Raw genomic sequence first — 27370 nt, 5'->3', positions numbered from 1 at the left:
TTAAACCGTTAAGTTCACAGGTATCTCCAAAGTCCAGGCATCTCAACTCCATGTTATCAACAAAATGAGAGTTCCAGGCTTGAAACTCACAAGAGAAGATAAAACGAGTGAACAGGGGGTCGAAGCATATCCTGGTACAGATTTCGACAAAAGTGAAAATGGCAAATTATATCTGGAACAAGTTTTATCACTGGTCAATTTCAGGTTCGTTCGCTCCTCGTCCAATGGAGGACCGATACAACAAAACACGAGTAAAATATTCTTGCCAAATAGAAACTAGGGTGTGGACGTCAGTTCGCATCAATGTTTGGACAGAATCGGACATGCCATGACGTGCCCACACCCGTCACCTTCAAAGGCTCAGAGCTCATGAACCACTAGCCGTAGTACACTATGGTCCGTGCCCGTGCATTGCTACAGGTAATAAAAGATAGTTTCATAATAATAAACAGAGTATAAGAAAACACGTGATATTTGAAACACATAATATTTGAAGCTCTATTAATATCCACACACAATCATCTAAATGGTCGTACATGTTATCCTATTAACTTTGACTTTGACGATATAAAATGCACCAAATACTGAACTCTTATTGATCTAAATCCTTTCGCAAGCATTATATCATATCTATCCCACGCAATAGAGCCGCATGAGCAAACTGTGGTACTTGGCGGGAACAGGGATCACAGAGTATCCGGATGCCTAGACCTGCACACCAAGTTTGAAAAGTTAGTGCTCCATTATTGCAAAATAAATGAGAACTATGTTACCTCGTAGTGCATATAACTCAACACCCACAGGACAGAACAAGATTTCACTATAGCTAGTAGTGGTGACTCCTATTTTTCACAGAAAAAAGGTGAAAATACTACAAAGATAACTAGGTTTATTAGATTAGAATGTACACTGATAATGGTCGTTCTTGCAGATCTGTGTATTCATCTTCAACAACACAAAAATAACTCATCCATTCATCTAGAAATAGTAGCACTTGAATCTACGGTTATTTCCCTCCACAAGATAGTGTAGATGCTAAACAGCTCGGAAATGACCAGCAGGTGAATAAGTTTGCATGCAATTGGACCAAACTTCATGTATCAAGTACCTTGCCTCGCGGTGGTATTCAGTAGCACTTTGAATTCTTTACATTTGTTCGCGACCTCCAGCAGCATTCTGGTCATGGTCGCCAGGTCGAGTGCTTGATCCTCCGGCATATGCTGGGGATCAGAAGCAGCCCCAGCGACTCGTTCTCGCTCGTCCGGTATATGCAACGCTATCCTAGCATATGCGGGGTCACCATCACCAAGGTCGTCCAACTTTACATTCTCTACATAACCATAGCCCTTGCTACATGCACTCGACCAGGTGCCACTCCCTCACCAGCAATTTTAGTTACACGCTCCCACTTTAAAGCTTTGTCAGCATATTTTTTGCACGTAAGTATCTCCCATCTCTAATGTTCAATGGCATGCTGTACAACTCATCAGACCTTGATGGACCGCATGTACCATAGTATGCAAGGATATGAACAGGCTCACCAGCACCTTCCCTTATAGACAATAAAATTCATAATATGATGAATCATCATATGAAACATCCATAGTCATAGTAAAACTGCTTAAATGCTGTTTACAGTGCTATTTTATTTGAAAGGCGATGCAACATTAAACAATACTGCAGACCTATTGACGAGAGTATGCAACGATAAGATGTGATGTCATCGTTTTAGTAACATGGCATAATTGTTGAGATTGAAAGGTCTTTTCGCTGAAAGCTAGAAGGCACTTACCTTGGATTATACTGATTTCAACTCCAGGAATTATTCTAATGCCAAATTTGGAATCTGCTGAAACAGCTTCCCGTATGCCAGCCATGGTGTCATGATCTGTTAGGGCAAGAACTTTCACCTATGCCACAAACATATAAATTTAGTCACTTCTATTTTCATTATTCAATATCTACAATATGCTCCCATTAATTACATAACATTTAATTAGCACACAACCAATATCCACAAAACAATTCATGCGGAAATAGACATTAGTTAGTGCATCTCAATCATTGTAATTGGATTGAATTGAGTTGGATAAACCCTAACCCTAGAAGGGTAGGTATATATATGTCTAATACAGGGGCCAAATACACTCCAACACCCCCCGCAGTCTGAACTTCCGGCGCAGCGGAGTTCAAGACTGGACAAGAAATAAAACTCATACAGACAGGTCCAACACTCCCCCTCAGTCCCAACTCTAGCCACTGCAGACGTTGAGACTGTAGCGAAAATCGACGAACACCGAGAAAGGAAAACCCTTGGTGAAGATGTCGGCGAACTGCGACATCGTCGGTACGTGAAGGACCCGGACGTCTCCAACGGCAACCCGCTCATGGACAAAGTTGGTGGAGAGGTACACGGCATTGACTTTGTCGCAGTAGACGAGGGTGCTCCGACAGAGAGGCTGGTGGAGCTTGAGGAGTTGGCGCAGCCAGGATGCCTCAGCCACGCCGTTAGCCACGGCGTGGTACTCAGCCTCAGCACTTGAGCGAGAGACCACGGGCTGCCTCTTGGATGACCAGGAGATCAGGTTGTCACCCAAGAAAACAGCGTAGCCAGAGGTGGAGCGCCTCGTGTCCGGGCAGCCAGCCCAGTCAGCATCGGTGTAGACATCAAGATCTGTCGAAACCGAGCGCCGGAGCAGAAGACCGAAGTCAAGAGTGCCACGCAGGTAGCGGAGAGTCCGCTTCAGCGCGGTGAGGTGTGGCTCCCGGGGATCATGCATATGGAGACAAATCTGCTGCACGGCGTAAGAGATGTCCGGCCGGGTGAAGGTGAGGTACTGAAGTGCACCGGCCAGACTCCGGAAAGCAATGGGATCAGCCACTGGAGGACCCTCAGTAGCAGAGACCTTGGCCTGAGTGTCAACAGGAGTGGAGCACGGCTTGCAGTCAGTCATCCCAGCACGCTCCAAAATGTCCAGAATATAGTACCACTACTGGAGGAAGATATTGTCGGGCCGCTGCTCAACTGTGAGACCCAGGAAGTGGTGAAGCTGACTGAGATCTTTCATGGCAAACTCCCGCTGAAGTGCTGAGATCGTCTGCTGAAGGAGTGTGGAGCTGGAGGCTGTAAGAACGATATCATCCACATACAAGAGCAGATATGCCACATCACTGCCCTGGCGGTAGATGAACAACGAGGTGTCTGATCTAGCCTCAGCAAACCCCAAAGTGAGCAGGAAGGAAGCGAACCGGCTGTACCACGCCCGAGGCGCATGCTTAAGCCCATACAAGGACTTATTCAGACGGCAGACCATCTACGGCTGAGCTGTATCCACAAATCCGGTGGGCTGACTGCAGTAGATTGTCTCTGTCAGAGTGCCGTGGAGGAACGCGCGTCAAACCCCAGCACGGTGCTGGCGCGCGGCGGCTTGGCCGACGAGCGGGCGGCCTGGAGCGGGACCAGCGTGCGGCGGCTCGACCGCACGTGCATGATGGGAGGTGCGCCGCCGGGAGTAGAGACAGAGGTGCACGTCCTAGCCTGATACCAAATTGGATTGAATTGAGTTGGATAAACCCTAACCCTAGAAGGGTAGGTATATATATGTCTAATACAGGGGCCTAATACATGGGCCTAATACACTCCAACAATTGTTAGCAGAAATTAGTTAAGCAACACACTTTGTGAACTACCCATTAACCAATGAGTGTCCCAAGATGACAGCTTTGTTCAAATTTAAACAAACAGATCGTCGGAGGAGAGTTGAAACATCCTAGGAAATTGCTTCCCTATTATTAGATATTGCAGGCACCAGTATAGCACTTCCAGATACTTCGACAGGGGAACAGACCTATAAGCATGTCACTTATTTGTACGCACTGGCAACTATAATAATCAAGGCAGTAGCAAGAATAGTAGCACAACACAATTGCAGATGACGATTAGCTTACCAATTAACAAACTTATTTACTACTGCAGATGGTTTGTCCAGTTCATCTATTGAGACAATATTGCTGGGACTCCTCCTGTCATTGCTCAGTTCTTCTTCTATTCTCTAAAATTCTGCACAAGGAAAATGGGAGAACAAAGTAAATAAGTTATCACAAGGAAAAAGGTTCATCAATTTCACAGCAGGTGCTGACTTGCGAAGCATTGTCACAAGAATATGAAATCTCCTGAATACCTGACTGCAGTGATACCCCTTTCAAAACTACTGACTTCTCTTTTTTCCCTTATTTATTCTCTGCAGTACAAAATAACAATAATCAAACTCTAGATAAGACCCAGGAAGAACAAAAAATAATCATAATTGACATCTATAGAAACAAGAATCAAAACCATGAAATGGGTAGCATCCTTCCGCATCCTTGAAAATTACTGAATTAATATCACCTTGGTTAAAAATAATGCCAAAAGTCTCTCCTATCTTGTATATGGAAAAAAATGCCAAAAAATTATATCACGTCCTAAAATTGGTAGTAGCGACCTCACGGGATTGCCAACAGCCAAACATTTAACAACTATGCAAGTTAGGTTAGATAAGGCTCCCATCACAGCCGTCTAAACAGGATCATCAAAATATAGAAGCATCATCCAATCTCATAGTGGATATAATCATATAATGACAAGAACGAAAGTGATCTGTTACAAGCGTAGAGCTGCATGCTAGTACTACAGTAATTGAACAATCTTGAACCAAACGAGTGACATCTAAGATATAAAGCTCATCGTCTACGTCAGATCCAAGTATTTGAATCATGATCATTTACTCAACATCAAGAATTTGAGAAAGAAAAATAACTAATCCCAAACCGATCTGCCGCCATCAGATGATCTACTCCCTTACAAGTAATTCATGCATCAGAATAGCAAACCATTAAATGTAACCAGCATTCAAAACTACAACAGCATAAACAGCAAAGCCTCGAGCATATGATCCATTCGAAAAAGGAGTAGGAAATTTACCTCGGCTTCGACATCTTGGAAGCGGACACTCCTTTGTGTCATGCCTCCGCTCACCGTTTGCGCTCCTCTGCGACCGTCTGCAACAAGCAGTGTCGCACCTGACTCGACGGCGACCTAGGCACGGACAGAGGATGTGTCCATCGGCACCGCCATGGTCGCACCTTCATGCTGCCGGTGATCCGTCCCTTGCATCACGCCTCCGTTCACACTCCCCTGCGTAAGGCGCATCATGCCGTCGTCTGCACAAGCCGGTGTCGCACCTAACTGACAGCCCACCACTCGTGCAACCTGCGGGAGGGTAGTAGCACAACCAAATCTGTCAGCGACACGCCGAATCAGGCAAGGAAGGGCTGACGGTGAAACGAGGAAGAGCGAATCATACGCGGCGCCGTCGGGACGCGCGTGAAGGCGGGTACCGGTGAGGACGACGAGCGCGAACGCGGGTCCGAGGGTGAGGGTGACGGATCGGAGCGGATCCTCGGGAAGGCGCCGGCTCGGGGGAGGCCACGTCAACGTGGAGGACGACCACAACGTCCTCGGTTTGCAGCGCCGGCTTGTCGGAGGAGGAGGCGACGGCGAGGGCGGACGCGAGTCTGAGGGTAAGGGGGACGCAGGGCCGGCGGCGAGTTCCTCGGATCAGAGCGGATCGTTGGGGAGGCCCCGGATCGGAGGAGGCGAGGTCAGACGCTGAAGCGGACGATTGGAGAAGAATCTGTCGGCCCACTCGGCCGCCGTCCCGGACGGCATCGCGCCGGTGCCGGCCATGGCGGCGGGGAGGAGAGGCATGGCCTAGCGTTGGACGGTGCCGCTGGGTGCGGCGTGCGGAGATGGAGAGGAGGGTAGCCGGCGGCAGGGCGGAGTGAGGGAGCGAGGGGAAGGACGGCTGGGAGGGGCGGCGCTGTTGTATCGCGACTCGCGAGGAAAGGTATGGGCGGCTAGGGTTGGAACCGGGGTCGGGTCGGGAGGAGGGAGTGCGCGGGCCGGGAGGGCTTAGATCGCACAGGAAGACGATCGGGCGGCTGACGGATGCCCGAGGTTGGACGACGATGGAGCAGGGCGCGATCCGTCGATGGGGGATGAAAGACGTCACTGGTGCTAGGGTCCGTTTGCTTGGCTGTGGTCGTGAAAAAAAAAAGCTGAAAATCATTTGGCTAAAATTAGTTGTGAGCTGTAGCTTTAATATAAAATATGTGTAATATCTCTGAAGATCCGTGAGACTGTTTATATGCAAATTGATCATAAAAGTCTTTATTGTTCACTGATTGGCATATAATAGACCATATTTGGAAGAGAAATTTAATTATTTATAAGTTTGGCATCCACCATCAACATATGGTCCATATAAGTACAAAGATAGTAGAACAAAAGATATATGATTCATATGACAACCTGCTTATTTATCGTTCTCTCACATTAACCAAAGCATCAGCTATCCTACTACGAATGGTATTTATGGTATCCTGTTCTCACCATCCGGACTCTCATCTTCCTATGATTCGGATGTCTCTTCTATAAGGATCGATGGCCCAAGAGGAGATTAATTGGGCCTTTTTTCGAATTTCTAAAACAATATAAAACAACATTAACCTATGCAATTCTATAAAAGGCTCAATTCACCAACCGGCTAACTTAGCACTAAGAGCAAGCCTACACATGCTAGTAGAGGAACAACTAGATGATATGCTAAGTAAGGTAGAGCTAAATTATGATCTCTAGGGTGAAGCACATGAAATATTGCTAGAAAGTAATTGCTTGAATGGAAATGGAGAGGGACACGAGACAACCGGATTTTTTCCCATGGCGTCGATGTGTTGGCACACACCCCTAGTCCACGTTGTGACACCCACCAAGGGTATTGTCACCTCCCAAGTCACCAAGACGAAGGCGCTCACTAAGAGTCTCTGTTCACCATCTCCGGCGTGGTGGAGCTCAAGCCACGTACAACCTTCTTCGGGTTCCCACAATCAACTTAGCAAGCTCCGAAAGAAGACACCCCGATCACCAAGATCGTCTAGGTGATGCCAATCACCAAGAGTAACAAGCTAAGACCTTCACTTGAGCAAGAACCGATCACCAAGAACGGATGCACATAGCTTTTCTCTACTCAAGTCCTTAACCTTACTTCTTGGATGATTGAATGATCAATTTGAGTGGAATGTGTAGCTCAAAGTGTCTCTCACTATGGAGTATGTGTATGAATGTTCCTGGGTGTTGAGAGAGGGTAAAATGACCCATTGGAGGGGTATATATAGGCAGCTCACGCGGATAGAGCCGTTGGAGAAAAACTGCCAGAAAACAGTACGCAACGCCGGTTAATCCGACGGTTCTCCAATAGTCATCGTCGGTTCAACCGGTGAATGTAACTTGTGTCGGTACCCTGTAGCAGGGATGCCCACTCTTACTGCGGCAAGGCAGGACCCGCGTAGTTATCCGTAACTGCGCGGGAAGGACGGAGTAGCCAGGTCCCACGGGCCAGGCTCTTCCCACACCAGGCCAACGGCCCCGGACCCGTTCCCCGCCTGGGGAAGGGTCCGGAGACGCCACGTGTCCCTATAAAGGAGAAGCTCCATGTTGACCGCCGGGGCCTCGGACCCCCCGTAAGGGTCCGGGACCCCCTGCGTCCGCCCGGACCTCCCTTTACCGCGTAGGGGTCCGGAGCTGCCACGTAGCCCGGAGGAACGGGCTCGCGCGCGAGCCTTCCGCTCGAAGACTCGCGCGCCTACTACATTTAATGCAGATGGACAAGGCGTGCTCTGCCGCCGCTGCACGCGAGACAGCCTTTGTCAGGCCTCGCTGTACACCGCGTGTTACCAAGGAGCACAGTGCAGCCGCCTGTGCCGCGGCCGCGCAGAGCCCGCTTGCAGCATTAAATGGATACGACAGCACGGCGCTTTTCCATCATGCCGCCTACGCCGCAAGCTACACCTCCCGCTTGAGCAATGTGGCGGGCGATGCCACTAGCTACGTCAGGCTCCGTCCTGACAAGATAGCGCCAGGACATGATGGACGAAGGGCTCCGGGAGCAGGCAAGGGAATCCAGAGAGGGATCTCCTTTGCCTGCGACGCCATAATGTATGAACAGTACGCTATTTTATACTACAACGTTGGGCCCACCTGTCGGGGACCCAACAGCTGTGTACACGCCCCATTGAGATATAAAAGGGAGGCGTTCGCAGTGCACAGGGACATCCAGACAGACTCAAGCTCTCGCAACCCTCTCACTCTCGTGGGAAGGCAATACAACACACAGTGGACGTAGGGTATTACGCTCCGGTGGCCCGAACCACTCTAAATCCTGCTGTGTTCATCGTGTTCTTGAGTGAGATCGTTCTAAGACTAGCTAACCCCCGAGTACACACCCTCTGGGCTTAGGCGGGTGCCTTCCGCCACCCGGCTGTGGTTTGCAGCACCATGACATTTGGCGCGCCAGGTAGGGGAAGCGCTAGCTGGTCGCATTTCATCATCTTCTTCGTCCCCATGGTTCGCGTGGACGACGTGGAGATGACGGAGGGTGTGGCGTCCTCCATGCCACATGCCTCTCGCGTTCCTGCTCCAGGGGAAACTGTGCCCGTGGAGCAGCCACCGTTGGCGCGCGGCGCGCGCCGCTCGCCGGCAAGAGTCAGGGCGCCCATCAAGGACCCCCTCACAGGCTGCGAGCGGCGGAGCGCTGGCAGCGGCTAGGGAGTTGCTTCGCAACCCCCCGGCTGGGGCAGCCTCGCCAGACGCCCTGAAGCAGTGACGGGACGACGTTGACCGTCTCCTCCACCTGGCTCAGGCCTCCCCCAGTTCTGCAAGGACTGGGCAACGACCTCGGCCCGGCAACGCGGTGGTACCTTACCACCAGTGTCAGGGCAGTGCGTCGGCGTCCATGCGCTCCCCTACCGTGAGGCGTGCACGAACAGAAGACCTGCGGGCGGAGCTCAACCGCCGGCGCGCGGGAGAGGATGCCCGCATCTCCGTCGAGAGGGCGCGAGAGCGCCGTCTCAACATTGAGGGTCGCAACCTCAATGTTGATCTGGACGCGGTGGCACCCAGGCCTCCGGTGAACGCCCGGATACAGTCAGGCGCACCAGTGGCTGGGGTGGGCTGTGCTGCACTTGCGGAGCACCTCCGCGCCATGGCGTGGCCACCCAAGTTCCGCTCACACCTGCCGGAAAAGTACGATGGTACTACTAACCCGTCGGAATTCCTGCTGGTGTACATTACCGCTATCACAGCGGCTGGTGGTAACGGCGCCGTCATGGCAAGCTACTTTCATGTAGCCTTGTCTGGGCCAGCCCGGACCTGGCTCATGAACCTCACACCCGGGACGATCCAGTCCTGGGAAGAGCTCTGTGCGAGGTTCACAGCGAACTTCGCCAGTGCATACCAGCAGCATGGTGTGGAGGCACACCTTCACGCCGTGAGGCAAAAACCCGGGGAAACGCTCCGGGCCTTCATCTCGCGCTTCACCAAGGTGCGGGGTACCATTCCTCGTATCTCAGATGCATCTATTATCACTGCTTTCCGCCAGGGGGTACGTGATGAGAAGATGCTCGAGAAGCTGGCGACGCACGAGGTGGAAAGCGTCACTACGCTTTTCTCCCTGGCAGACAAGTGTACCAGGGCCGCTGAGGGCCGTGCATGGCACTCAACCCCCCAAGATGGAGACACCAAGGCTGGTGGCTCCAGTGCTACCGCTCAAGGCGGTGGCAAGAAGAAGAAGAACAAGAACCGGGGGCGCGGGGAGCTGCATTCTGGCGGACCAGTCGTTGCAGCAGCAGCGCCAGCGGCGGCGCCGGCTGCGGCGGCAGCGACTGGGGGCCAGAATGCACATGGAAAACGCCCTCGCCCGCAAGGTGGAAGCGGAGGTTCATGCCCAGTGCATCCCACCGCTCGCCACAGCGCCGCTGACTGCCGCGAGATCCAAAAGCTCGCGAAGCGGGTCAGTGGGCGGCGTGAGCATCCTCCAAGGACGGTTCACCCCCTCCTCGCCAGCGGGCCGGCAAGGAGAAGGCCTCCGACAGCGGGGTCGCGGCCGGGGAGAAGGAGCTGGGTACCAATCCCCCGCTCGAGAGCTGAAGGGCGTATATCACGACGACGACTCCGATTCTGATAACGACGACCACCGCAAGAAGCTGTACGTAATGTATGGCGGGAGCTGGGAGCTTGTCTCCTGGCAGGACGTGAAGACCCTTCGCCGGGAGGTCCTTTCGGTGAAGCCGGGGGTCCCGAAGGCGGCGCCGCACCAGAGGTGGATGAACACCACCATCTCTTTCGGGCCATCTGACTGCCCGGAGAATATGGCCGGAGCTGGTGTGCTACCTTTAGTCACCGCTCCTGTCATATCCAACGTGAGGCTCTATCACGTGCTGATTGATGGTGGGGCTGGCCTCAACGTCATCAGCTATGAAGCGTTCAAGCAGCTGCAGATCCCGGAGTCCAAGCTGACTCCCTCTCGCCCATTCTCCGGAGTGGGCCCACACCCGGTGTTCCCTCTGGGGAGCATCACATTGCCGGTCACGTTCGGGACCGTGGAGAACTTCCGCACAGAGAGCGTTCTGTTCGATGTTGCAGAGGTGAACCTTCCGTTCAACGCCATCATTGGCCGACCGGCACTCTACCGCTTCATGGCCATTGCTCATTACGGGTATTTGGTCTTGAAGATGCCTTCCCCTGCCGGAGTCCTCACCGTGCAGGGCGACCGCACCGCTGCCGTTGCTGCAGTTGAGAGACTGCATGCTCTGGAGGCAGAGGCTGCACGTTCCGAGGAGGATCCATCCACCTCGCAACCCAAGGCGCCTGCAAAGGATCCCAAGGTCCAACCGTCCGATTCGGACCATGTTCCCGTGAAGACAGTGCAGATTGGAGCGGACTCCACCAGGACCACCCGCATCGCGGGGAACCTGGAGGAGAAATAGGAAGACGCGCTCATCGCTTTCCTCCGGGCAAATGTCGACGTGTTCGCCTGGGAACCGTCACAGATGCCCGGGATCCCCAGGGAAGTGATCGAGCACAATCTGAGGATCTACCCCGACGCCACGCCGGTGCGCCAAAAGCCTCGGAAGCAGTCTGTGGAGCGGCAGAACTTCATCCGCGAAGAAGTCCGCAAGCTCCTACACGCCGGCTTCATCGAAGAGGTCCACCACCCCGAGTGGTTGGCCAATCCGGTCGTCGTCCCAAAGGCCAACGGGAAGCTTCGAATGTGCATCGACTACACCAGCCTCAACAAGGCATGTCCTAGAGACCCCTATCCTCTTCCGCGTATCGATCAGATCGTGGACTCCACCTCCGGGTGTGACCTTTTGTCTTTCCTAGATGCATACTCTGGTTTCCACCAGATTCAGATGTCTAGAGAGGATAGTTAGCATACTGCCTTTGTAACAGTAGATGGGCTTTATTGCTACATTGTCATGCCGTATGGTCTAAGGAATGCCTTACCCACGTTTGTACGAGCTATGAACAAAACCTTCTGTAACCTAATTAGAGATATTGTTGAGGTTTATGTCGATGACATTGTGGTCAAGACTAAGGTAGGGTCAACACTAGTGGAGGACTTGTCCCTCGTCTTCGACCGGCTCCGCGCCACGCGCACGAAGCTGAACCCAGAGAAGTGCATCTTCGGCGTCTCAGCAGGGAAGCTGCTGGGTTTCCTGGTCTCACATAGAGGCATCGAGGCAAACCCAGCCAAGATCAAGGCGATCGAAGTAATGAGGCCTCCTGGCCGCATCAAGGACGTCCAGAAGCTTACTGGATCTCTCGCTGCTCTTAGCCGCTTCATATCGAGGCTGGCCGAGAGGGCCCTTCCCTTCTTCAAGCTATTGAGGAGGTCCGGTCCATTTTCTTGGACCGAAGAGGCAGAACAGGCCTTCCTGGAGCTGAAGCAGCATCTCACCTCGCTGCCAGTATTGGTGGCTCCAGAACCCGGTGAGCCGTTGTTTCTGTATCTTGCTGCGTCTGCGGAGGCAGTCAGCATGGTGCTGGTCGCCAAAAGGACGGAGCAAGCTCGCCAGGGGAACACCAGGGTCCTCCCAGCCAAGGATGGTGAGACGGACCCCGGACTCGGGGGCCCGTCAGCCTCACCCCAGCGTGAAGGTCCGGATCCCGCACAAGCGGGTCCGGAGGAGCCTCGTCCCAGTGGGAACCCAGAACCGCTGGGGGGGGCCAGGGACCTGATGTGGTGGACAAGGGCGAGCCGGACCCAGTAACTAGGGTCCGGACCGTCCAAAAACCAGTCTACTACGTCAGCGAAGTCCTCCACGAGGCAAAGGCCAGGTATCTTGAGACGCATAAGCTTATCTATGCAATACTTATTGCGTCCAGGAAACTGCGCCACTACTTTCAAGCACACCGAGTTGTTGTAGTGACCTCTTACCCGTTAAGAGCGATCCTGCACAACTCCAACGCCACAGGCAATATCGCCAAGTGGGCAGCAGAGCTGGCAGAGTTCCAGCTGGACTTCCAGCCACGCCATGCAGTCAAGAGCCAGATCCTGGCTGATTTCATAGCGGAGTGGACTCCTTCCCCAAGCAACTCTGGGGGTTCGGTCGTCAACACTGGACCCCCGGAGCCGGAAATCAGGACACCAGTTTTCACCGAGCCTCACTGGACACTCTTCTTCGACGGGTCCACCCGCGAGAAGTGGGCCGGAGCTGGTGTGGTCCTCATCGACCCAAACGGAGATCAGCTGAAGTACATGGTGCACCTTGAGTTCAAAGCCACCAACAACATGGCGGAGTACGAAGCTCTTATCTTTGGCCTGACGCAAGCCCTCTCATTGTGGGTCCGGCAGCTTCTGGTGAAGGGGGACTCCCAGCAATCATCAAGCAGGTCCGAGGGGATTGCAACTGCAACAATCCCCAGCTCGCGGCATACCTCATACACGTGAGGAAGCTCGAGAAGGACTTCGACGCCTTGGAACTGCAACACGTTCCCCGCGAGCACAACTCAGCAGCAGATGATCTCTCTGTGAGAGCATCTACCAGGGCATTCGTGCCCGAGGGTGTCTTCGAAAGACGGCTGCTGAGACCTACCGCCCAGCCTGCCGAACTGGGTGAAGGGGATCAAGCTAGCACCTCGAAGCTAGTGGTCCCGGCAGCATTCCACATATGGTGCCCGACCTGGGCTGTGTGCTCTGTTGAGGATCCTGGTGACCTCACAGAGCCACCCCCACCTACTCTGGGAGCTCCCGATGCATGGATCTCCGAGATCTGGGACTACCTGAGAGATAATATCCTCCCTGATGACGATGTGTCTGCTGAGCGCATAGTCCGATTGGCTAAACGCTATGCGGTGGTAGAAGGGGATCTCTACCGCCGCGGCGCCAACGGTGTCCTCATGCGGTGCATTTCCCAGGGAGAGGGCCGCGAGTTGCTCGCGGAGATCCATGGAGGTGAGTGCGGAAGCCATTCCTCCTCTCGCACGCTTGTTGGCAAGGCTTTTCGGCATGGCTTCTACTGGCCAACAGCACTCCAGGATGCGGCTGAGCTGGTAAGGTCCTGCAAAGCATGCCAGTTCCATGCAAAGCAAATACACACCCCGGCTCAAGCTCTGCAGATGATTCCGCCCTCATGACCATTCACTGTGTGGGGTGTGGATATCCTGGGGCCATTCCCCTGGGTTGTCGGCGGGTACCGGTTCCTCTATGTCGCCATCGACAAGTTCACCAAGTGGCCGGAGGTTACCCCTGTGGTGAGTATCACTAAGAAATCAGCAGTCGCATTCCTCAGGTCCATTGTGTGCAGATTTGGCGTCCCGAACAGCATCATCGCGGACAACGGGACCCAATTCAAAAGCAGACACTTCCAAGAGTACTGTGAGGACATCGACATCCAGCTATGCTTTGCGTCCGTAGCACATCGCCGCAGCAATGGACAGGTTGAGAGAGTGAATGCAGAGATCCTCAGGGGACTCAAGACCCGCACCTACAACTGTTTGAAGAAGCATGATGCCAAATGGGTTGACGAGCTTCCGTGCGTACTATGGGGCAACCGGACCACACCCAGCCGAGCCATCGGGGAGACTCCGTTCTTCCTGGTCTACGGGGCTGAAGCATGCCTTCCCCCAGAAATTCACCTGGGCTCACCACGGGTCCAGGCCTTTGACGAATCCATGCAGGAGCAGCTGCGGTGCGACGACGTGGACTTCGTTGACGAGCGAAGGTGGCGAGCAGCAATCCGAAATGCACGCTACAACCAGGCGCTCTGGCGCTATCATCAACGGTTCGTGCACAGCAGGGAGCTCCGGGCTGGCGACCTCATCCTCAGACAGATCCTGAGCCGAACAGGGCTCCACAAACTTTCCCCCAGCTGGGAGGGGCCCTTCAGGGTTACAGAGGTATGCCGACCCGGATGCGTTCGCCTCGCCACAGAAGATGGAGTGCCGCTGCCCAACCCATGGAACATAGAGCATCTACGTAAGTTTTACACCTAGGCAGAGCAGGGAAATAAACTTTTCCTTTGTAATAAGATAGAGTTAGCGTGCGGCCCAGAGCGGTTGGGGGCCACCCTCGTAAACCCGACCTCTAGCATCCATCGCACCGTCGGCTAACGCGCGGCTCAGAGCGGTAGAGGTCCGACCTCGTAAACCCGGCCTCTGGCATCCATCGCTCAAGCCATGTACATCAAGATTGCAAAGGAAAGATTTTCTCCTAGTTCTGTCTTTGTGTCAAGTTAATTTTTGCGTCTTGATTCTCGAAGTTTTCACCTTCCTAACCCCCACGGGGACCTCTACTCTTGTTGCTACAACTAAGATCTGCATTGAGCTGCTGGACTGCCGTACAGATCTGGACCCTCTTGCTGCTGGAGAAGGGTCCGGACCCCTAGGGACCTACTCTGGAGAGCGGGAGCTTGTTTCCAGGGGTGGTCAGAGCCTGTGTAGCCGCTTAGCTGGTTCCGTACCCAAAAGCCTACACACTCCACCACCCTGTAACGAGTGCTCTAGTACATGGAGCCGGGTAATTGGGGGCCCGGACCTCGTTCCAGCTCAAGAGTTGGCTTCCTAAGTCCAACACGGCATGTCCAGCTCTATATCTCAAAGGATTGAGTACAACAAAGTGACCTCACCCACTGCTGCGAAGGATCTGGGACGATGAAGCCAGGTCCGGAAAGATCGTGTTGTTTCCTGGAGTGGTCCGGAGCCCTGCGTAGTGCCTTAGCCTGGTTCCGACCCTAAGCCTACGCACTCCACCACTCTGTAACAGGCACAGAGCTACCTGGACCTGCGCATCTAGAGCCCCGGACCTGGTACCAGCCTGGGACTGGTCAATGATGAGCCCCGCGGGCCTGCTACTAAACTGTAAATGTGAAATGGTGCACAGGTTAATCCCTGACTGGTGGTAGCCAGCCTCAAACCATTGAGCCTACCTACCTGGGGGTCCTAGCATCCGCTTCAAAGCCTCCATGCAGATCAAGATCCAATCTCGATGGTAGACAGACTCAAAACAACTGAGTCTATCTCCCAGGGGGCCGGGGGCATCTGCTTTGTCCCAGACATCATGAATGGATTCTGCATGCGTCAAACAACTAAGTTGCAGTATCGTTGCTACTGTATAAGCGAATTTGATTCGTCTCTCTGTAGTTCCGTATGCTACACATGGAGCAAGGCGCTTGCTCGTCTTACAAACTATGCGGCACCTATGCCCATGGAGATCCGGAGTATCTTCTACGGCTCATGTGGCAGACAGGTCCAATCAACTGAACCTATCCGCCAGGGGGCTAGGGCGCCGGGGTGCTGCATACCGCAAATCAACAATAGACAAACAACTAAGTTGGAGTTTCTTCTATTTCAAAAATTTCAGCTATTACAATGTTTGTTACATAATGCAAAAGATACAATCCCTAGCTTAAGGGTCAGCAGGCTCTCGCTTGAAGAAGGCGGCGACGAAGTCAACGACCTCCCCCACACTGTCCCGAGCGGCGGCCTCCGTCTCCGCTACGGGGCCATCGACCACGGGCGCCAGCGAGATGGTCGGGTCGTGGCTCCGGAGGCAGGTCAGGATGTGCTCCGCCACCATCCGGATCAGCTCGCGGCCCTCGGTTTCGAGCTGTCCAGCAAGGACCGGCCCCAGGCGCTGGAGCATATCTGAAGCAGAATTCTGCACTGGGAGGGCGTCAGCTATCGAAGCTGGCGGCTCCGCCACCTGGATTGGGCTCAGTCCAAGTGGCACCAGTGCCAGGCTCGCCTCGGTCGCCTAGTTAGCAATCCGCTGGGCCTCCACGCGCTGGTCCTCCTGGTGCTTCCGGACCGCCTCCTGCACCCGGGTGTCCAGAGCCACCTTGGCCACCTCCACCTCGCGTGACCTCTCCTCGAGCTTGGTCTCCTTCCGCTCCGCCGACTCCTTCAGCTTCTTGAGTGAGTCCAGCTGGCGGCCAAGTTCCTTCTCTATGCCGGTGACGTGGGCTTCCCGTGCATAGAGGGACTTCCGGGCCTCCTCCAGCTCCGCCTCGGCATCAGTCAGCTTGCCTGCTCTCTCCTGCAGTTGCTCACACAATCCCTGCAAAGTAGCAGAGAAGACGTTGAGCTCCTGCCTCCGGACCTCGAGGTCCTCGCTGCGAGTCTCCAGCTCGGACTGCTGAGCCGCGAGGCGACCCTCGAGGTCGGACCGCTGAGCCGCGAAGCCAACGACCTCCAGGGTGAAGTCCTGCTCCCGCTGCGCCAGGGATCTCTCTCGGTTCGACACTGCGAACTCCCGGTCAAACACCTTCTTAAGGTTGGATCGATAGGCCTCTTGGTCCGCCTTGAGCTTCGACCGAGTTTCTGCAGCATGGGAGGCCTCCGCCTTCGTCTGCGCTTCCAAGCGGGTGTGCCAGTCGGAGAGGCGATGGCGCTCGCTCTCCAGAGCAGACCACTCCCGCCGGAAGGCCGCCTCGGCGGAGGAGGTTGCCTCCTCGATCGACCGCCGAACCTGAAACAGCACCTGGGGGAGGGGAGTCGTATCCTCCTCTGGGAGTTGGAGCTGCAGGAGCTGCCTGCCAAAGACCACCTCCAACTCCTCCTCTGCAATAGGACCGGAGCTGGAGGTGGGCGCTTCCGCTGCAGCACTTGTCTCCGGCGCCTCCGCCGCCGCCGCGTCGGGTGTGGCTGTGCCCAGCTCTGGCGCCTCCGCTGCCTCCGCGTCGGGTGCGGCTGTGCCCAGCTCCGGCGCCTCCGCGGCTGCCGCGTCGGGTGCAGCTGTGCCCAGCTCCGGCGCCTCCACCGCCACCGTGTCGGGCGCGGCCGTGCCCAGCTCCGACGCCTCCACCGCCGCCGCATCGGGTGCGGCTGTGCCCAGTACCGGCGCCTCCGCCGCTGATACGTCGGGTGCGGTTGCGCCCAGCACCGGCGCTTCTGCCGCTGCATCGGGAGCGGCTGTGCCCAACACTGGCGCCTCCGCCGCTGCAGCGTCGGGGGCAGCAGCACCCAGCACCAGCGCCCCTGCCGCCGCAGAGTTGTGCGCTGCTGAGTCTGAAAATGACACGCCTGTCAGCATCACGTCACGCACCATTGGGCTGGCAAAGGACGCTATACCTGAGGGTCCCGCACCCGCTGTCGCCGTTGCTGTCGACGCCGAGGCCGCGGCTGCCTGGGCACCAGCTGGCGAGCCAGCGATGGTAGAAGAACCGCTGGGGCGAGGAGCCCTGGTAACAAAGTGGAGAAACCTTCAGGAAAAATGCAGAGCCCCTGGTGCAGGGGAAGAAAGCCGGATAACACTAACCCAGAAGTACCGGGAACCCAGCATCCCCGGAGCCCCGGCCTCTTCTCCTGCGGCTGCTGCTGTTGCTGCTGCTGCCCTTGCCGCTGCGATGCAGGCGCAACCCGGGCTTGCTCCTCCTGCTGCTGTCCCCGCAGCTGCTGCACGGGCGCGACCCGGGGTTGCACCTGTTGCTGCTGTTGCCGCTCTCGCGCTTGCTGCCGCTGCTGCTGCTGTTGCTGCCGGCGGGAGGAATTCCTCGGCGGCGATGGTGGTAGTGCAGTCGCCCCGGAGGACGCGTGGGGGCCGGCAGCCCGGGAGATACCCTGGCCCGCGCTCTCAGAAGACCTCTGGCGCTTCGCGGCGGGCTCCGAGACCAGGGTCCCATCGCCCCTGAGTAGCCTGCGCCGGCCTACATCTCCCGACGATGCACCGGAGCTGCTCTGTGCCCGGCTAGAACCAGCTGCGGCCGCGCTGCTAGCCGCGGCCTGCTTCCCCTTTGTGGTGGCGCCGGACCCCGCAGCGCTCAGCGTAACTTGATCCCCGGACGCGCCAGGGATCCGGAGCCCACGATTTGCGTCGCTTCCGGTCTGGCGTGGGGCCAGTCCCCCGTCGTCCAGAGTTGGCAGGGTAGCCAGCACCGCCACCCTCGCGGGGTCCTCGCAGAGGGGGACTATGCTCTGTGGGAGGATCAGGTTCTCCGGGATGAAGGCGTCCCCCGTCACGTTCCGCACCAGGACCTCCAAGGCCTCCTGGGTCAGGTCGCTCCCCTCCCCGCGGTGGGTCCTGCTACAGTCATTGAGGCCAGTGAAGCTCCAAGCAGGGCGCGGCAGCTGCTTCAGGGGGGCGATCCGGCGCTTCACGAAGTCTCCGAGCACGTGCCACGAGGTGAGGCCGCTCTCCGCCAGCGACCTAATCTTGTCCAGCACGGAGTCGAACTCCGGCTGCAGCGACGGCTTGGCCCTCCAGGATGCTTTGTCGGAGGCGGGCCCCTCGATCGGCAGGGCGAGGCGCTCATTGGCTTCGGTGGTGGCGATCACCCAATCCCTGCGCCACTCCTCCCACCTTCCGCCAGGAAGGCCGGGAATGTAAGGAGTCGGCAGGTCGCTCCTTATCTGGAAGTAGTACCCCCCCACTTCGTCCATGCTCCTTCCGGACCTCAACAGAATGAAGAAGTAGCGGAAGAGGATGACGCAGGGGCGCACTCCCACGAACATCTCGCATAAATGCACGAAGATGGACATCAGGAGGAGGGAGTGGGGCGTCAGATGCTGAAGTTGGAGGCCGAAGTCTTCCAGCAGCAGCAACAGGAATGAAGAAATCGGCAGTCCCATGCCGGCGGAGATGTGCGAGGTGAATAGCACAAACTCCCCGGCGCGGAGGTTGCCAAGGGGAACCGAGTCCGCTCGCACCCCCCAGCCGGTCTCCTGAGCACTCCACCCAAGCAGGCGGCGCACTGTGTTCAACTCTCCCTCGGTTTGGAAGCGGCGGGGATGGACAAGGGATGCCATCTCTTGGTGGAGTGAGGAGCAGCCTGCTTAGGGGAGAGAAGGGCAAGGAAAGCTCGAAAGCAAAGGGGCGCAAAGGTTGGGAGGAAGAAGACGAATGCGAGAAAGTAACCACGGAAGCGGTACGCCCCATTATAAAGCCTGACCCAACCGGCGCGCCCCGGAACCGTCGCCAGAACTCAAGCGACGTTCGCGCCTGGCGTTAACCGCCCAGTCCATGACATGGGGGCCCAGGCCCACCTGGCGGGGTGAGCTGGTAACCAACAAGGGTGCGAAAAGATGGGATCTGAGCCGTCGCCCGCGCGCGCGGGGAGCGAGGCGAAAGCTGAGCTGACGTGCGCGTATTAAGCGCGGGTGTGGCCGAGCTTTTCGGGAACTGCGCCGGTGGTAAATGATCCGTTTACCCCGGCCGCAACAATGCCGAGCGTCACGCGCGTGACTAGGGCAACCACTGTGCGTGGGGCCCACAGTCAGTAAGCCGTTGCGATGTGATGAGGCAGCAAACAACCCGATGGACGGTCATAGCCGGTCAAGACCCCTGCAGAAAGAAGCTTCAACCTGTATAGAGCCAAATCGCAAAAGTGGCCCCACCTGTGGGTTCGTACCTCCCCCAAGGTGGGCCCGGGGGCCACTGTCGGTACCCTGTAGCAGGGATACCCACTCTTACTGCGGCAAGGCAGGACCCGCGTAGTTATCCGTAACTGCGCGGGAAGGACGGAGTAGCCAGGTCCCACGGGCCAGGCTCTTCCCTCACCAGGACAACGGCCCCGGACCCGTTCCCCGCCTGGGGAAGGGTCCGGAGACGCCACGTGTCCCTATAAAGGGGAAGCTCCATGTTGACCACCGGGGCCTCGGACCCCCCGTAAGGGTCCGGGACCCCCTGCGTCCGCCCGGACCTCCCTTTACCGCGTAGGGGTCCGGAGCTGCCACGTAGCCCAGAGGAATGGGCTCGCGCGCGAGCCTTCCGCTCGAAGACTCACGCGCCTACCGCATTTAATGCAGATGGACAAGGCGTGCTCTGCCGCCGCTGCACGCGAGACAGCCTTTGTCAGGCCTCGCTGTACACCGCGTGTTACCAAGGAGCACAGTGCAGCCGCCTGTGCCGCGGCCGCGCAGAGCCCGCCTGCAGCATTAAATGGATACGACAGCACGGCGCTTTTCCATCATGCCGCCTACGCCGCAAGCTACACCGCCCGCTTGAGCAACGTGGCGGGCGATGCCACTAGCTACGTCAGGCTCCGTCCCGATAAGACAGCGCCAGGACATGATGGACGAAGGGCTCCGGGAGTAGGCAAGGGAATCCAGAGAGGGATCTCCTTTGCCTGCGACGCCATAATGTATGAACAGTACGTTATTTTATACTACAACATTGGGCCCACCTGTCGGGGACTCAACAGCTATGTATGTGCCCCCTTGAGATATAAAAGGGAGGCGTTCGCAGTGCACAGGGACATCCAGATAGACTCAAGCTCTCGCAACCCTCTCACTCTCGTGGGAAGGCAATACAACACACAGTGGACGTAGGGTATTACGCTCCGGCGGCCCGAACCACTCTAAATCCTGCTGTGTTCATCATGTTCTTGAGTGAGATCGATCTAAGACTAGCTAACCCCTGAGTACACACCCTCTGGGCTTAGGCGGGTGCCTTCCGCCACCCAGCTGTGGTTTGCAGCACCACGGCAACTTGCCCATTTGAAAAACTAGCCGTTACCAGCCTGGGCAATCAACCGACTTATCGTCGGCTTAACCGGTGAATGCAACTGTCCTGTGATTCATGAAAAACCAATCCTCTGGACAACTGCACCGACGTTAACGCAAAAATTTCATCGGTTTATCCGGTGAATGTAACTCAGAAACTCCCGAAAAACCGACTCTCTAGACAACTGCACCGATGATCAATAGATGAACGTCGGTTTATCCGGTGAAGGCAGTGTCCAAGCTTCAGTGAACCGTGTTTAACCGATGAGTACAATTTTCATAGCGTCGGTTAAACCGGTGTTAAGACTTTTTCCTGATTTCGTTCATTTTGCTTTGAGTCTTGAATGAAGTCCAAATATTCTTGAGATATGAGTTGAGTATGACTTCTTTGAGCTTCCAAGAACCTGAGTGACCCAAGTGTGCATCCATTTTTCATAGGTCTCGTTCCATGCTCAAGTTACTTGGCCTTAACCCCTCTTAATAGTGCGACCTCTACAAAACTATGAAACCTATACTAACCTAAGTGTCTGTTGGCGCTCCTTAAGTACCCATTTTGTTATATGATTAGGAGTGGTTTTGGTAAATTCTTCGGGATGATTCATGTACTAACCCGCCACTTGGCACCCGAACTTGACCGTTTTCGATTTTGTCCTGGATTTTGGAGCATGTTGTATTTTGGCAGGAAATTGGACATTTTCGAAGATGTTTTGACGCATGGTCACAACTGGGCTAAGATGAGGAATAAGGAGAAGAGGCCGCACGCGAAAGATGGAACTGAAAGGGGCCAAAAAGGGCCCAGGCCGGCCGGCCTGGGGCCCTCTGAGCCGGCCGGTCTAGCCCATTTCCAGGCCCAATCGGCCTCAGTTTTCTTCAGCGCGAAGTATTCATCAACCCTAGCCTGTGTTTTACCAAAACCACCGACCAGAACCGCCTATATATACCCCGAAGCCACCGTCAAAGAGGGGGATCGCAGAGGGGGATCGCAGAGAGATTCGGAAGAGAGCATCCAGAGACGAGTTTCAGAGATCCATTCGAGTTAGACACAAGAGAAAGGCAACACCGAAGGCCTCATCGTCCCTCGGCGTCGTTGCAAGTTGTAGGACAGCAAGGGATCCATCCCTTGCCGGAGATTTCGTCACCATGGTCGACTATGCTTCGCTTAGCTTCATGGGGTAAAGTCCTCGTTTGTTCATGGGGTTGTAAGGAGATCTTGAGTTGTAATTGCCGAATCTTTTATGAGATTGATCTATCACGATTCTTGTTGATGATGCTTTGATGCCTAATAGTTCGCGACTTGGCTTTGGGTTTGCTTTGCTCTTGCATGGTTTACTTAGATTACATCAACTATCGTGTTCTTGTTGATTCGTTACCGATTATCCTCGTGTAGTGACAGTATGCGGGAGGGAAATGTTTTGATCTTGGAACACACCTTTGGTAGATTAGATTCGTTCTTCGTTGCTTGGCGATTACATCTCTAGTGATCCTAGACCCTATGGACAAATGCTCTTCATATCTTGTGCACACACCTATCATTGCTTACTAGTCTAGATTGGATTAGATTGGTTAGATTAGATCTATTTCACACTCAAACACTCAATATAGATCTTTTACCAACATCATTAGTGCTTAGTTAAGCATAGTAATACACTTGTTCCGTGGATTGATAAACCTTGGGGGAATACTCTAAGGGAAAAGCTACATGATCCGTGCGCTTGCGGTACGTAAATTGGCGCTCTAAGGAGCGTCAACAGTGTCTTTCTCAACCTTGCGACACTTAGGACTAGAAAGATCTTTAGTCTTGATATACATATGAATTGAATACCGAGATCGCCTTTTGAATAACCGAATTGAGGGGCATCCTTAACCATATTGTCCAATGAGCAATATGATTTCTATTAGCTGCACAAACTCATTAGTAACAATAACGGTTGTCATTAATCACCGAAACATACCTTGAGGGCCTAGATGCTTTCAATCTCCTCCTTTTTGGTGATTGATGACAACACACAAATAACTTTAAATAACTTTAACGAGAAAGCGAGAAAGATAAATGCGAAAAGAAAAGCTTGCTCGAAAAAGAACGCACAAAGAGCATGAAGGCTCGAGCAGAATCCATAGACATGTCATAAAGGGGGCAACACACACAAGAGTCAAATATACATGTCCATGAATTAAATGCCAATAAAGATACATCACTCAAAACCTGGCATCTACAAGCTCTCTGCTAGCTCTACCCTCCCCCCTGAAACAACTCCCTCTCCCTACTCCCCCTAACACTCTCCCCCTTTGGCATCAAAGCACCAAAAGGCGAGCTAAGGGTCCTGCTGTCGAGGTACGGCGAGGAAGCGGTTCGCATCGTCGTCATCATCGTCGTCGGACGGTGAACCCTCTGTAACTGACGGGAGCTGCGGGTCCGAGCTGACTGGAGGTGTGGCTGTCGTAGAGGCTCGAGTGCTAGCACTGCTGAAGAGAGGGTCCGTGGAAGTCGTAGCCAGGTTCGCAGAAGAAGTATCAGTGTCTGAAGTAACTGCTGAAGCTGCCGGCTGCATCGGCTGTGGAAGAAGGGACTCCTCTCCTGCTCCTCCCCCTGAAGGTACCGCCTGAGGTGAAATGGGGAGGGCGACTGACTGAACTGCAGCTGGTGCATCCTGAAATAGTGAAGTCACTGGCAGTGGTGAGTAGATCGGACGTCCGGCAGACCCAAGAAATGCTGAAATCGAGAACGTGGTCTCCGGAGTCGTCAACGAAGTTGAAGCTGCGACTGGGGCTAGAGCTGGTGTGATTGCTAGTGGCGGTGCTCCTGAACCCTGAAGACCTAGCTGCTGAGGGACCAGTCCGGAGTGAGTGTAGAGCTGTGTGATCATGCCGAACATGGCCATCATGCCCTGCTGCACCTGTTGAAACTGAGAGTCTGTCCTCTATGAAACTCTGTCAAGCAGACCGACAAACCTCTCCTTTGCTGCTGCACGCTCTCGGGCAGCCTCTCTCTGTATGGCAGCTAGCTGGGCTTCGTGAGCTCTGCGATCCTATCTCTGCTGACTAACAAGCTGCTGAAGTAGAGAGGTGAGCTCGGACGGCTGAGTCACCTGAGACTCGGAGACCGTAGTGGCAGCTGGTGAAGGTGGAGCAGCCTCTCTGGATCCTCTTGCCTTGTGGTCGTGGGCTGCTAGTGCTGGAGGAAAGTACTCGTCATCCTCGGAGGAGTCGGAATCGATCTCAGACTATTGAACCTCGTCATCTCTTCCGGGAAGCTGTGCCTCGGCCTCAAGCAGACCCTCGTCCTCCTCGGCCACTTGGGCCTGAACCTCAGCTGGCAGTCGTGCCATAGCAGCTTTGTCTGCCTGTCTGCTCCTCCTCCGGTCCTGTGGTGTGGTAGGTCGGTAGACTGGAAACCGGGGAGCCTCGGTATGCCTGTATACATCACCGAGTGGTGATCCTTTTGGCACAATCATCGAGCAGATGTAGCTGATCCAGTGTGCGTAGGGGAACTATCGCACGACGCCCATCCCATCTGTAATCACATCCTCGATCTCAGCCAGCAGAAAATCCACAATGTCAAATGGCTCATGAGTGAGGATGTGCAAAAGAAGTAACTGCTGCAATCCAGTGAACCCCTCTGGGTAGCCACTCCTGGGTAACAGAGTCCTCCGGAGGGCCATGTGCACTGTATACGCCTCGACTGTCAGCAGGCTTGGAACTCTGGCGTAGGACGGTGGGAATGGCTGACGGAAGCAAAAAGAGATAGCCTCGTGAGAAGGTGCAATCCCGCCAATCATCGCCCTGCGAGGTGGATCTGCGTCCCTGTATACTCTCTCGTGGAGGGAGACATCGACCAAGTCAACTTCGAGGATCCCTGCGATCGTCTCCCTCGACAGCCCAAAGACCTGGCCTCCGAACATAAAGTGGACCATGCGTCTCTCTGGAGCTATCCAAGTTGTGGCGTAGAAGATGCGGGCCCAGTCCTCAATGTACCTGTTCTGCCCCATCTCCATCAATCTCTGAAGGCCTCTGAACTGAGCAAAGTGCTCTCTGATGTCGACACCCCCTGCAGCTGTCCTCAGAGATACCCAATCGAGCACTCGGTGAGGGAAGATCCTGTGGCCCCTCCTCTGATAGGTCTTGTAGAAGCTGGCCTGCATCAGAGTCCAGAATCTCATGTCAATCCTGCTGTCACGGCCTACTAGGAACCAATCCTCCTCTGCTACACTCCATCTCAACCTCTTGACCTTCACCGCATTGGCCTTGGTCAGGTTGTGGAGAAGCACTGCAGGCTCTAGGCGGACCACTGTGTCCATCCGGAACACTGTTCGCTCTACCTCCTGGGCCTCTACTCAGCGAGCTACTGCTGCTGCTACGGACCGACGAGACTGCTGTGGCAAGTGTCCACCTCGGGTCCTCGGCCCAGTGCGACCCTCGGTCGCTGGGGAAGAATCTCCCTGAGACATCTGCCGAGGGCGGCCAGAACGTCATGGAGTGGGCGAGCTCTGCACCTCTGTCTCTGCTGACGGCTCTCCCTCTGATGAGTCACGCTCGGTCTACTCAGTCGCGGCTCTGGTGGCCCTGCCAGCTCTGCCTCTGACCCTGCCACTGTCTCTGACCAGCTGCTCCTGAATCCTGAACGGACGAGCACGGCCTGACGCCTGCTCCTCGGTGGCCTTGGCCACCGTCTCGGCCCTCTCAGCCTCCTTCTCTGCACGGGTCCGCTTGCGGACCGGCTGCTCAACCACAACTTCCTTCCCCTTCCCTTGCGGCTAGGGTTGCGCTAAACGCGAACCGGCGGCGAGGCGGTCTGGAGGTGTGCGAGCGAGCGCGGCGGTGCGCGGGTGGAAGAGCGGCTGCGCGCAGGAGGACGAGTGGCGGTGTGATGTGGCGAGGGTGGTGGCGCTGAATATTGCGGATGACGTGGAGCGGCTATGGATGACGCGGCGCGCGGAGACACGGGTCGGCAGCGCGTGGAGTTGTGGGTGCAGGCGAGCGGTGACGCAATGTGGTGGCATGTGCGGTCGGACTGGGTGGCATGGAGGTGGAGCGCGGACAGCAGGCACGGGCAGACGGCGGCGTACGCAAGCGACGCAAAGAGGTGTGGACCGGCGGCGTCCGGTGGCGTGGTGCAGCGGTGTGGGCGCAATGCGGCGGCACGGAATGGTACGGTGGCGTGGGAGCGAGGCCGGCGGCGTGGATGGCGAGCTTGGACCGGCAGCGCAGAGGTGAAGCGGCGGCGCGGGCGAGAGTGGAGGTGGAGCACGGGCGGCGCGTCGGAGCGGCGGCGAGCGGCGGTGTGTAGCGGGGGCATCGAAACAGATGGGATCGGGGAGAAGAGAGAGCGGCGGCCGACGGTTTCTGAGTTATATGACATGTGGGCCCCGCCATTTTTCTTAACGCCGGTTGATCCGACGCTTAGGTTTAGAGCGCCGGTTGAAATCATCGGTGCAGTTCACCCGAGACTCAGCAGAAATTTCATCTGAACACCGGTTGATCCGACGATACCCAGAGTGTACTCATCGGTTGAACGCTGTATCGTCGGTTGATTGTTCAGGTTATAAACTTACTTTTTATCACCGGCTGATCCGACGCTGAGAGTTTACGTTCACCGGTTGAACGCCTGAAGTTCACAGAGCTGAGGCAAAACTTACTATCGCCGGTTAAACCGATGGGTGTAATCCAGTGTAACGTCGGTTTAACCGGTGAACTCAGAAAACCCACACTCAGCTCACTCTTCTACGCTAAGTTCAATAAACTTATAAGATTCGACTAAACACAAGTTTATGAACTAGCATAGGCGACTTTTCCCCTCAACATACTTAGATGGCACACTAGCCTAATAGTTTTTCTTTTCAAAGCAAGAGGAAAATGCGAGGTGAGACAAAGAGCCAAAGAAAATATATGAATCATGTCATAGGAATATTGAAGATGGAAACTTCAAACTCATCATGACATGATTCACTAGGCATTAACGCACCTAACACTTTGCTCTTTTACTTTTCATGAATAGAGAGCTTGCATATGAAACATGTCTCATTTTCATCAAGTGAGTTCCTTTGTGACCCTAACGCATGTAATGATTGTGCAAGCTACAAACACATGCAAAGGAAAGGTAGACATGAAGTGCACATCTATATGATAAGGAATGCATAACAAGAATTTAAAGCTATACTTGTCAAGTTTGAACCCACGGGAAGCTTACTCATGATGAGCCATTCTACAAGCCTAGAGGAAAACAAGAAGACCACCACATCTAGCTAAGCCCTTGCTCATCACTATCTTACCATGGTTAGACAAGCACCTAAGCATATGTATGCATTTTATATGACATGGCAACTTACATGACGTTAGCCGCATCTAAAACATTAAGCTCATTCCTTAGCATAACAAAGGTACTCTCATCTAAAGGTTTTGTGAAAATATCCACCAATTGCTCCTCGGATCTCACACCTTGAAGTAATATGTCACCTTTAGCTTCGTGATCACGCAAGAAGTGATGACGAATATCTATGTGCTTAGTGCGAGAGTGTTGAACCGGATTTTTAGCAAATTTTACGACACTTTCATTGT

General features: G+C 54.8%; 1 long non-coding RNA gene across 6 annotated transcripts; it reads right to left on the bottom strand.

Moving 5' to 3' along the window:
- Positions 1-421: 421 nt before the first annotated feature.
- LOC120711516 lies at positions 422-5897 on the bottom strand. Of its 6 annotated transcripts, none has more exons than XR_005690309.1 (6): positions 5346-5897; positions 4964-5251; positions 4337-4424; positions 4141-4241; positions 3949-4060; positions 422-1910 (listed from the first exon to the last, which is right to left on the bottom strand). It is a non-coding gene; the product is annotated as an uncharacterized LOC120711516 (long non-coding RNA). The 6 variants fall into 6 exon arrangements; XR_005690307.1 differs by lacking the exon at positions 4337-4424 and having other exon boundaries at positions 422-711; positions 1109-1910; positions 5346-5893; XR_005690310.1 differs by lacking the exon at positions 4337-4424 and having other exon boundaries at positions 422-711; positions 1109-1910; positions 4182-4241; positions 5346-5893.
- Between the last annotated feature and the right edge of the window lie 21473 nt (positions 5898-27370).

Source organism: Panicum virgatum, chromosome 6K, assembly GCF_016808335.1.
Source record: "Panicum virgatum strain AP13 chromosome 6K, P.virgatum_v5, whole genome shotgun sequence".
Lineage (NCBI taxonomy): Eukaryota > Viridiplantae > Streptophyta > Magnoliopsida > Poales > Poaceae > Panicum > Panicum virgatum.
This window is presented reverse-complemented; position numbering and strand designations above follow the sequence as displayed.